At 38.8% G+C, this 12815-nt stretch overlaps 1 long non-coding RNA gene across 1 annotated transcript; it reads right to left on the reverse strand.

Moving 5' to 3' along the window:
- Positions 1-956: 956 nt before the first annotated feature.
- Positions 957-10099, reverse strand: LOC118478155. Its single transcript, XR_004858853.1, has 2 exons — positions 9905-10099; positions 957-1404 (listed from the first exon to the last, which is right to left on the reverse strand). It is a non-coding gene; the product is annotated as an uncharacterized LOC118478155 (long non-coding RNA).
- Between the last annotated feature and the right edge of the window lie 2716 nt (positions 10100-12815).

Below are 12815 nucleotides of genomic sequence, written 5' to 3' on the forward strand. Positions count from 1 at the left end.
TATTCAAGAGACTGAACGATGAGGAGGGTCATGAGCATTTCTTTAAAAAACAAAAGTAAAGGAATTTCTCGTTGGGGATTCGAACAAGGGTTGCAGGTATCGCAGTTCAGTACTAGGTGGCCAAAAAGAACTGCTTTTAAACAAAAATTCTACTCTTTTATCTTTATTTCAAAATCTCTCGCCATGCTATGCAAGACTGTCGATGTACTCTTTACACTGCGCAGCACTGCAAGGCATTTTTAGAAATCCAGATCGGGTGTAAGGATCGCCTGATTGATCTCTTTGGAGGAAGGAAGGTGGGCGTAATGGAAGGAAACTGGGACCATGTTGAGCAAGCTATTGGCAAAGCTGTTTAAAAGAACAAAATGCATCTTGAAGAAAGACATTATCATGTTGTTAAATAAAAAAAATCCTTTTTTTTTTCCAAAACAGAAAGTTTCTGATTGGAAATGACGACACATCGCAGTTTTGTTCTATCTGAAATTTTGATACCAGTTAAGAAAGAAAAGCGACTATTTTTTCACTGTTTCAATAAGCGTCTTATTTGTTAAGAATTTTATTACGAGTTTACAGAAATGCAAATAACGTTTTCTGCTGATTTCGAAGAGCGTCTTATTGCTTATCTGATACCAGTTCAGATAAGTACAAATAACGCTTTGTTACCATTTCGACAAGCACCTTTTTATCAAAGGAAGGAAAGAGTGGATGGGGAGGGGTTGGTGGAGGATGCGTGTGTGTGAAAATGACTACTTTTAAAACACTTTCTTGACATATTTCATATTGCATAGAACTGAACTCTCACACCCAATTCCCTTTGGGGTAATACATAAACGAACTGGTCACCACTCGAAGAAACAACCCATCTAATGGTTGAATAACACGCATGAACATCTATACCCATATGTGTATTATGCGTTAGATCTTTTACTTGTATCTAGCCTAAATCCTTGTGGTAATTTTCCTGCTTCTCTTCTCAGAACACAGATTCTTGTCTTGTTGGGCAGCAACATTTTATCCAAAAAGCCCTGTAACATAATAAGTCAATTGAACTTGAATATTCCCTTAAAACGGGAAGTTGTCCAAAAAACACGTCTCGTACACAACTACTCACCCGCAAGACTCAGCATCAAAAAGGAGACTGTCCAATATCTGGGTATACCGGACGCCAGGTTCACAAGGTGCGTGGTTGCAAGGCAAATTTGCTTTAGCCGCCTGGAGTTATCGCCCATTGTTGGGCAATCACGTATTTTGAAGAGTTGTCACGGCTGCAGACTCCAGTTCTGGTGACCTCTGGTGTAATCACATGGCTTAGGGAAGGATTCGATTACTGGCCCTGGCCAGAGCTTCTCACCGTGCGACCGGGCAGAGGAGACGAAACTGGTTTACTGGGAGGTCCTGGGTTATCTGCAAGATTGGAACGAAGGGAGACGTAAGTGATCAATTTTAGGGGGAAAACAAGGAGATCTGGGAACTGATGCAGAGAAAGGTCAAGCGAGAATGAGGGTCTGCGTTCTGCAGGAAGGCATTGCGCTTACTAGAAAGAAACTGAGTTCGATTTAATTTTGTCCCCACCCTGATGTAGGATTTCGTATTCGTATAAACGGTGATTATGCTAATTTTTTCTTCTCATTTCATGCAGTTTTCATTGTGCTCTTAAGCAATCGGTAGACACACGATAACGTAAACGATAAAGATTTGCTCCATAAAGGCTACAAAGGTGTCTGTCCCTCAACAGGAAGCAACGGTTTGGTTAAGGAATTTTACTGCTACATTTAAAGCCAAGTCGCATTACTTTTTCTTCGGAGGGGACAAGCGACTATAATCAATATGCCCTTTAGAAATAGCCACTTTAACGCCTTCACTGCTGAATAAGTTCCATCAACATTTGTACCTACAAGATTAAATGTTAATTCAAGGAATATTCAAACACAGAGAATTGTTTCAGAATACGCAAAATCACAAGCTGTAACTAAAACAACTAAAACTTTTGTCAACAAGGTGAAACAATATGAGTGGAGAATACAAGCCAGAACATACGTCTACCCAGCAGTGAAGAGGTTAAAAACCCTTTCAAATACAACAACCATAAGAAGATGCAAAAACAAAAACAATTAAAGGAGTTTCACACACAAAAACATAGCCTTCTTTCCCCTTTTCAGTCCCTACTTCCACCCCCCCCCCCCGAAATCCCCCAAAACACTCTGGTAGAAAAGAATAAATGACCAGATTCAATAAATCGGCGTCCTGTATCCTTCACGTTTTTTTCAGTACCTGGTCGTCGTTGTTGAGCAAAATACTTTAACCTACTGGCTTCATGCGCGGACAGTAGAACATGACAAGTACAATGAAAAGTAAGTTTTCTTCTTCCATCCCCACAATAATGCCACGAAAACCCATGCATCACCTTTCTAAAGTTAAAGGCATCTGAGCTGAAAAACAAAAAGGAATATAATATGCCATGCATTGCGTTTTTTTAGCACTACACTTCCGGTGAAATACATCCTCATACTTCACATGTGAAATGTGAAAAAAATGAAAGAAGACATTTCACACGTGAAATATAAGCTGTGATCAAAATTTGCATAAATTACTCCGCCCGATACATTCGCCTTCTAACCTTCTGTAAGCAAAGTATAGAGTTGAATTATAGTATTCCTAGACCGTGCAATGGCAGCTGTTCTTCACTTTCTATAAAAAACTTCGCTTGAGAAGCGCGCTCTCCATGGGCGCTCAAACAAAGTGCCATCACGTCTCCCAGTCTCGCTATAGTCGAGAGTTCGCGCCCCATTTTTTTTTTTTTTACCGTTGCCCTTAATCTTAATCCAAAGTGAGTCAAAAGGTGTTTCTTAATCTTTCACCTTTTGAATCGTACATTTTCTGATTAGTTTGATTTTGTTTACGTTATTATTGTTTTAATTGGGGTTTATTTCGCGGAGAGAGAAATACAGTAACATTAACTGACGTAATAGTATGTAATAAATGTGGCTAAAAATAAAACTGGATTTTTTTTCCAGTCCTCACTTTGACTCCGATGGGCTTGAACATTTTGTTATCATGTGAGACTCGTGAATGAGGTTACTTGACCACTTGACTAGTTACTTTTGACTTTGTTCATCCTTGTCTTTTTTGTCAGCTGATATCAGTATGGCGTAAACAATGTGTATATTCGTTTTAGTGGTAGATCATGATATCCTACTTGTGAAATTGTAGATTGTAATCACTCGTTGAAAGTCATGATTACAACTTGGCAATTTCACTCGTTCTATCAATCATGATCTGCCTCCACAAGTCATGTAATAAATTATTTATAAACCATCAAAGTGTCGGGAAAATAGTCGAAAAGCCAACATAAGTTTCCGTCACGCGGAAAATGAGATCGTTTACAGCACGTCCCGCTTCTCCCACACATTTGCATACGCATATGGCCTACTTCACGGCTCACCAAGGAAACTCTTTTTTGTTGCAAAACTTGTTACAAGAGATTAATTTTATAGTGAACACATTTTTTTGCGCTGAACGTTATCAAAACATACGTTGAATAAGCAAAATATCGTGATAAGAAAACAAAAAGACGGGCTTTCTGTTCAAAGCCATATTGTCACAGCTGTAAACCTTTTAAAATTCGTAGAAACCATCCACTTGGATTTTTAAAATCAGTATTTATACATTTTTTCTAGAATACATTTAGACTCTAGCGGGTTTTTACAAAAGTACTGATCTATTAAAACAAATTGATGCATGTCATTGTGCAAAAGTTGGAGAACGTACGTTTGATAGTTGAGGAAATGATTGACAATAAGTTACATCACGAATTTTTTGTCACACTGTAGAACGCAATGTAGATGAGAAAGACAACAGCTCAGAATGGGTACATTGGAGCCGTAAGATAATCCTATCTGATACTTGCAAGAAAATAGGAAGAAATCTCGAAAACGTTTCTCTTGTTACAGCCTCTCCTGTTACATATATCTATCACAAAAGTCGAAATGAAAGTGGTGGTATACAGTTCTTGTAAGTTTTTAAAAGGTGACTGACACAGTAATCGCCAGTCTTCTAATAAATACAATTATTATTTTGGATACAAAAATAAATGAAGGTGTTTCATCTACACAAAGAAGAAACTATTTTAGGAGGCGTGTTTCGAGCTGCCAACCCGAGCCGTGAGGGATAAAACATGCCTGCAGAAAGCAAGATATACGAGAAACAATTTACCTCTTCATGGAAATCAAACTCAGGTCTTGTGCATGCGACGACAATATAATGCCTAACCAATACACCACAGACGCAAGTCACAACGGGTAAGGTGATCGATAAACAAGCATAATGAAGATGTTGGCCCAAAATACTGGAATACAGAAAGCCATATGCTTCTAATTAATGTTCCGGAACATGATTACCTCAAACGGTTCACACATATTATTCATCAGCCCCTGATTAATAGTGATTTTTTTTGGTGACGGTTCATTTTACTGTTAGGAGATAAGAGAAAGGGCTAACTTATTGTATCTCCAAACGTTGCCCCCCAAAGCCCAATGGTTTCATTTGGCATTAGAAAATTCGAGGATCCCCTTCCCAATCCTGGCCACTGAGATTAGCTTTATTGATTTTCCTGGCGTAATGAAATGTACATTGCCAAATACAATAAATAATTGAGGACACGCGATTTGTTTTTATCTGTTATTAGGGGTGCGGTCAAGCTTACCTTCAGAGGACGAAAGACAACAGATAGAATAGGTCCTGCGAAGGGGACCACGGACTCTGATGAACGATAAAAATCTTCGCAGAGCGAAAAGAGTATGAGCTGAGCTTTGTGCGTTTTGTTCGTTCGTTGGTGTCGATAGGGGTCTGCAGGGGCATAAATATGTATACGTGTTTTCGTACAAACTGTAATTATCTTGATTCAGAGTTTCACATTATATTGCGATGATGGAAGCAACAGAAAAAGCCACTCTAAATTCTTGTTTCATCAAAGCGTTGAGTTTTTTTTGTGTAGTTTGACATCAGGCAGTCTTTGCTGTTATTATCTACTAACGGGTATCAGCAAAAAAGGACTCGTTTAAATGGCAATAACTCAGTCACCTTTCAACCAATTTTCAGCAAAACTTTGAGCAATTGTAATCTAACTAAGGAGGCCTCATATTCACAAATGTGTACAACATTTATTCACAGTTTGAAAAATATGATGTGTTAAAAATTCAACCAAAATTGAATGAATCGCAAAATTTTGCAACTTTTTATATGAACCACTTGTGTATTTTGCGCATTGAAGAATACATTTATATAAAATTGATACTGCCAAATAAATTCAAGGAAGGTGGTTGCTATTCATGTTTTATTCCCCAGGTGTTAACCATGTCTGTCAAGACAAGCTTGAATATTTCACTGGAGATTTTTAATAAACCTATGGCATGTATCTACGTCGATTCTTTAGACATCCTGTTCACCTTCACCTCACCTTCACCTATCCCCTAAGCTGGATATGCGTCGGGGTGTTTTTGAAGATTTGGCCCCCAGCTTCCTCCACTCCTTCCGGTTTTCAGCTTTTCTGAGCGTGTCGTTGAGTTCCAGGTCTCTCCGTTCCTTGATGTTGTCCCCCCAACTTTTCTTCGGTCTGCCTCTGCTCCTTTTTTCATGGACACTGCTTTGCAGGATCATCTTGGCAAGGCCGAATGAACGGGTGATGTGTCCATACCATTGAAGTTTGCGTTTCCTAACCAGAGTGAAAAGGTCAGCATATGGTCCGACTTCCTTTTTGATTCGCTGTTTAACTTCATCCCTTGGGGTGTGATCTTTGTATGAGATACCAAGGAATTTTCGGAAGCATCTCATATCCACAGCTTTGATCCTTCTTTCAAGGTCTGTATTCAAGGTCCAGGTTTCACACGCATACAAAAGTACTGGCACGACCAGGGAATGCATCAGTCTGATCTATGACGGTTATATTTCTGTCGTTCCAGAACATCCTGTTCAATATTGATTAAATACTGTTTAATTGTTTGTGGTTTGTTTCTGTAGACTTTGTCTGTAAACAAAAAACAAAACAAAAAACAAAAACAACCCCAACAAAGAACCCCCACATAACCCCTCCCCCCAAAAAACAAACAAACAAACACACACACAAAAAACAACAACACCAAACAAAAGAAATCCCTACTCCAAAGGTACTAATTGAGTCAGTTCAAGTCGATCGAATGCGGTGACCATTTATTAGTGAACGTTTGGCTTGTAAATCGTTTCCCAAACCTTACTTGCAACCATGCAAGGTCCACTATTGCCGTGTAGGGTGTGACCCCATCCCATTGGAACCTGGCTTCCTCAACAGCACAACACTTCTCCTTCATAATTTTTCCTATACTTTCTCACCATGTTAAGATGTTTTCGTATATCCATTTTATGTGATTGACGGTTATGGTTATACCGTTATCCTCTTGAAACCAGAACGAACGGGTAGCTGGATGCTTTTGAGAAGTAAAGGTTTGAGTATTGCCTAATTCTGGCTGAAATTTAAAAAAACAAACAAACAATGCACCCCCCACACAAAAACAACCCTAAAACAATACAACAACAGCAACAACAAAAACAAAAACTTAATTTCTCTCGTACACGTGGATTGCTTTTCCTCATATTGATCTCCTTTTCTTTGCATTATATCTATTTAACGTTTCGTTAAAATTGACGAAATTACGTCCAAGTTATTGTCATTAACGTAGATTCTTTTTTAAATGTTTTTTTTTATAGATACTGTGCAGTATCGAATCTATGCAGGTTCTGTTAGTTTCAGAAGTTCACCAGTGGGCCTGTTTTTAACATGACCGCATTTTTGTCTGTTTCTGGTCGCCCCAGTTCGCTTGATGACATTAAGCGTGGGCAATGATAGTAAATATGTTATGTACTATCTTTAGCATGGGTCTCAAACGGGGTAGATGTCACGATATCGATGCCTCGTACGAAAATAAAGAGTCTACGTAACAAGAGGGTCCACTCCTCTCTTAGAGCCAATTAAAAAAGTGTCCTCAAAATTCGGTGGCGCGCTCTTCACAAATGCGCACCCTTTGCGACTTTGCGAACAGAGTTACCCTACTTGTGTTAAAAAAAATCAAAGTGAAACTAACAATTTTTTAATAAATAAGAATTCAAATGTCCAAAGAACGCTTTAAAAAAAAAAATGGATACGCTGACACAATCCGGAGGAGGTGACTGTTTTCTTCATTTAATTTGACTTAAGAATGAAAGGCGAGAGGTCATTAAAATTTTTAAAAAACCCTTTAAACTCAGCACTGAACGAACCCGAAAAGCTGATGAACAGCAGTCGATCTGCGCATGCAAGGAGATGCTATTCCTATTCTTCTTCTGGAGAAAGGAAAGAGAGCTTCAAAACAGACTGCAGTGCCATCTGAAGCAAAGAGCGGACTTCCGGCGGACATTTTTTTGGCTGAATGGACCATCTTTGACGAAAATCAACATCGGATAAGTGGGTCGATATTCGGTTGTTATCATTGTTGTTGTTTTTTTTAAATGAAAAAGACCTGCAAAAATGAAATAGTGACCACACTTTGAGGTTCTCCTAAATGCCTTTCAGTTGCTTCCAAATTAATTCTCACGAAAGATTCAAGAGACACGAGACCATCTTGACCATTACAAAATGTGACACTATAGTTGTCAAAAGAACATACGCCGGCTACTTTTTTAAAGATTTTCTTTCCTTTCACAGGAATTTGTTATCAATCTAATCTTATCTGTCTTCACATTATGATTATGTTTTGAGTATACCAAGGATGAAATACATTAATAACCATGAAAGCTGGAACTATTCGGATTTCAAACTGTAGGAGTAAACCGCGATAAAAGACCTTCAGGCAGTATGAAGAGGGGAATTCCATACTCTCACTACGAAACATGAACATGAATCAGAACACTTAACTACGAAAGGAAAAACAGCAGCCAGCCAATCTCATCGTCAAGAGAAACAAACCATCTATCTTTGTCGGTTACAGTGCTTTATGCGTTTCTTTGATTTATTTCTTTTGAGGGCTACAAAGGGATACAATGATCATGTCAGCCGGTGGTAGTAGCGGTCTGGTGATGGATGAAGCCGGGGTCGAATGAGCAGAGAGAGAGAGAGAGAGAGAAAAAGAGAGAGAGAGAGAGAGAGAGAGAGAGAGAGAGAGAGGGAGAGGGAGGGAGAGAGAGATAGATAGATAGATAGATAGATAGATAGATAGAGAGAGAGAGAGAGAGAGAGAGAGAGAGAGAGAGAGAGAGAGAGAGAGAGGGGGGGAATATCACAGCGGTCGAATCTTTTTATATCGACGTCTTCCAGCCGTTCGCTGCAAGAAAACACGGGAAGAAGTAATTCTTTTTTTTGACAAAGGCGTTACATGGAGTCAAAGAAAAAAAAAACGGAGCAAAAAACAACAACAACAACAACAACAACAACAACAACAACAACAACAACAACAACAACAACAACAGCAATAAACAAATATAACAACAATATTAAAAATTTTTAAAGCCCTTGAAAAATCTGAATTGTTGACCCAATTGTTTGATAATATCTTGCTTTTCGGTGAAAAGTCTCATTTCTGGTGTTGCTGTATATTTAGATAACCTTATTTTGTGTAATTTGAGCTTGGTAAATTATTTTGGTTGTTTTGAGGTAAGTAGCAGTTTTTTTGGGGTGAAAATATCACTTCTATAGCTATTTCGATTTAGCCTAGTCTCTATACTTTGGGAGGGCATACTCTATTGAAAGTACCATGAATGTACTATGAGTCTGAGACCATACCAACATTACATGAGGCCCCGTGCATACAAACAAAATATTTCTACTCGTTGGACGACTGCCAAGTGTGACGTCACTAAGACTTGGCTGAGAACAGCGACGAACGGGCCAAAACAGTCTCATCTGCATACTCGCAGCAGCAGAGCGACGAGTGGAGATTTTCCTACTGTGCACAGAGTCTTACAGGACTTTGCTGGGTAAAGCTTAAGCAGATGGGCTCTGTATCTCAGTGTTAAGTGGAGACGTATTGTAAAATGATGAGTTGCACGTAACCGTTAAACCGGCCTCTGTGGCGAGGCAGTTATAAAGAGGTTCCATCGTCGCGCACAAAAGCCTTAGCTCGATTCCCGTGTGGGGAACATTTCTATCGAGTAACTCGGCCTTTCTATTTTGACGTTGTATCCCTTTCAGTAGCATAGTTTGGCCCTGACAGGCAGGGTCAAAGCCGACCTTTTAAATGGTCTAAATGGTTCCGATGAGGGTGTAAAAGTACTTTCGTGTGAAAACGGAATCTTTTAGTCTTCAAATACTAAAGGTTCAACTCTGTACAACATTGTATTTGTAGGGAAGCGCGCCCGTTATCGATGTATGCCAAGTAACTACACTTATCGTTAAAAACAAGTCATGTCATTGAGAAAGGCGGCGAGGTTGTGAATGGATAAAATCTGACATAGCGTAAATAATAGCTACATAGTGAAATTTCCTTCGTTACAGATGCGTATACAATCATACAATATAGCCTAAAACATGCTTTGTCTTAATCCGGCAAGGGCAAAAGCATTTTCAATGTAACTTGCGTCAGGCTAACTTTCAATGAAATTGTAACTGTGTGATTTTTGTTTAAGAAAAGTTAAACTTTATTGATTTCGTCTGTCTATCTGTTCATGAGTATCCCGGGTTGTTATTTCTTTATCTATCTATCTATATTTATTTCTGTCAGCACGAACGTCCCTCCATCCATCCGTCTGGCTATTCATTAGTCTGTCTCTGTTTTCCCCATTTCCGTCTTCTTTCTGTTCTGCTTTCTGTCTGCCTGTCTGCCATGTTTCAAACATTTTGCTTCGTTTCTGAAAAAAGCCTGAAGAACGTAAAGTGCATCCATAATCCTAGATCTGTCATTACCGAATATCGATCATGGAGTTCAAAAGACAGAATCGTTTACTGTCACATGCAGGGGCTTCTGCTAGTCCGTATTGGCTCTCCAAACGTCCGCAAAACCGGAACTTGCGTCCTCATTTGAATGTTATCTGCTGCTTCCGGGCTTGTGACGACTCATTGCAGACGACACCGAGAGAGCCCTGGAAATAGAAAGTAGAGCTAAAGAAACCACAGAAAGACGTTAATTGCGCCGATGTAAAACATAGGATGGAAGGGCAATGGGCGCATGTTATATATTTTTTTCAGAAGGGATGAGATGTTAGGGAAAGGGAGGAGAAAATTGTCAAACATGAACCTCCCTCCCTCCTAGAACCACCATCCCTGCAACAAACAATAACAACAACAAACTATTTTCTGCATACTTAATCGTGTTTATTTTTGTATTTATCCCTTTCACAATTTGAGGAGAAGGAGACAGGTTAAGTATAGGAAGAAATTGACTTTTTGAACAAAACACTCACTAGGATGTAAATGAAATTTAGAAAGGTAAATAATATAACGTTAATTTTGTCTAAGTCCAAGCCAGTGAATTAAAGAAAAATATTTATGGAGTGAGCTTTTTAAAAATAACCCATCGTGAGTTGAGATGTACCACTACTGAGAGTTCCTCCTTGCTTCCGTATGACGTTTGGTCGCTTTTAAGCACAAGGGGGCTATCCCGAAAAATACTGTCTTGAGAAAATCGAAGGTAAAGTTTTTGTCCCTTGTTCAGTTTCTTTAGAAGACAAGGAGATTTCCTCTATAACCAAACACATTTGCACACCAATGAAATCAAACCTCCTGTAGGTAGGGTAATGCCCACTTTTGGTGTTGGTCAAGATATCTGGGAACTCTCAAAATCTGAGTTAGTCCGTTTGTCCTTAAAAACGACAATTTTTACTTTCTATTCTGTTGTACCTGGTCTTACCACCCTAGCATTACATCAACAGAAAGTAATACAAGAATGATACACCATTTCGCGATTGTACTTAATGCATTAATTTCCCGTCTTTCTGTACGCAACGGTCGCTCGTGCTCTAATCTAGTGCTTGCTACCTTGGCGATAAAGCCCCCTCGTGGAAGATTTGGTAATTTTGGTTGGCGGCGGGGATCATTCGCGTAGTGGCAGTTATCGTTTAACGCCCCCCCCCTCCCAATTAAAAATAATTGTAGTGGGTGCTACGTAAATTCTAGCCCCTTAAAGGTGGCAAAAGTGGACGCTGGCTATAATAATCTAGCATAAGGCTTTTGTCAGAATGAGCATAGATGTGTGTTGCTCTTAGAGTATGTATCTGTATATAACTCCAAAGGTCTAGTATTTAAATTCCTGCATGTGGTTGAATTATGCATTTGGTGTAAATGTACTTTTTGTCAGCTTTACTTCTCCTTTCATATTGGATTTCAATGAGAGTAATATAAATATGATTTACATTTTTTAAAATGTATACCTGCATGTATTTTTATGGTCCTGTACAACCAAGGAAAATTTCCCTCTGTGATAATAAAGTACTATCCTAACTTATCTTATCTTATCTTATCTTATCTTATCTTAAAAGGATTGGCAAGCACGGTTCTAGTCTATAAATATGTTTAGATTTCGCTAAAACACATTGGTTTATACATTCACTCAAAAGTTCATAGATTAGCAAAACCTATGACTTGTTTGCCATTTTATAAACGCCATCAAAAGCAAAAAACCCCACGAGTATTATTTGTTTCTTTTCTCTCCTTGCATAGCAATAAAAAACGTATTAAAATGTGATACTTGGTAAAGCGATAGGGTGAAAGGAACTTTTGCCTAAAGGAAGAGAAACTTAAGTCTTTCTTTAGCCCCCCACGGGCAACAAGATCGATCTTCTGAAAAAAGATAACGCTTGTAATTTTCCTCACACTCGTGAAAACAAATGACATAAAGCGACAGGGCAAAAAAGTGAGGAACTCTCTGATCCGACCGCTGTGTGTGAAGGATGGAAGTTATCGGGAATTTCAGGATAATGCTCACGGAAAGCGAGTAAATGAGATAGCAGTGATCGATGGTTCAATCGAAAAGGATGACAGGTGATTGATATCATCTTAAAAGAAAAAATAAACCCAACATCTTTCTCTCTGTCTTCGGCTCTGAAGGAGGAAAAGCTTGGATACGTTGGGTAGAGCTCGGAATCTTATTTAGCTTTACTTTATCTGTCTCTTGTACCGTGAGGTATGGCGGGGAGATGGGGGCACCGGGCTTTGGAGAGCTGGGCATAGCTGATAGAAACAGACACAGAAATAGCTTCATTTGTATTTATCTTCTTTTTCCTTTGCTGGTTTTGCCCTTAACTTTTGTGTGTTTGTCGGCAAGAATTTTAAACTGTTGCTGCCGTTATTGCTTTGCTATGCTGCTGCCTTTCACGTAGCTAATGGAAATTAAATACATCTGAGGTTATTGAACTCTGGGAAAGAATTTAAAAGCTGTCACTGTCTTTAGGGCTTAGATGTGTTGTTGCTTGTGTAAGGCCAGGGGGCAAGAGGAAATTAAATATAATATTTGAAGACAATACGGTGTCGACGTTATCCCATTCTAAAGATGTGTTCATAAGAAAGAATACGGGAGCTTTTGCTGTTGTTTTGTTACCTTTGAAGGGACTGTGGCTAATGAAAATGGAAAACATTAGAAGTTAAAAAAAATCTTCTTTTAAGAGCATGATAGGGAGAAACATAATAACGAGACAGGGTTGAAGGAGAAAAAGGAGGAAAGGTTTTGAGATTTAAAAATGAGATTAAAGCTCCATCATATCTTTGGTTATAACATTGGTTATTTTTATCAGGGCCTGTAAGGTAAAGTGCATAGAGGCATAGAGCATGATGTTGAGGGTGGATATGCGCTATATAATGCAATTGTTATTATTATTAATAT

Source organism: Aplysia californica, unplaced genomic scaffold (genome assembly GCF_000002075.1).
Source record: "Aplysia californica isolate F4 #8 unplaced genomic scaffold, AplCal3.0 scaffold00383, whole genome shotgun sequence".
NCBI classification, from domain to species: Eukaryota; Metazoa; Mollusca; class Gastropoda; order Aplysiida; family Aplysiidae; genus Aplysia; species Aplysia californica.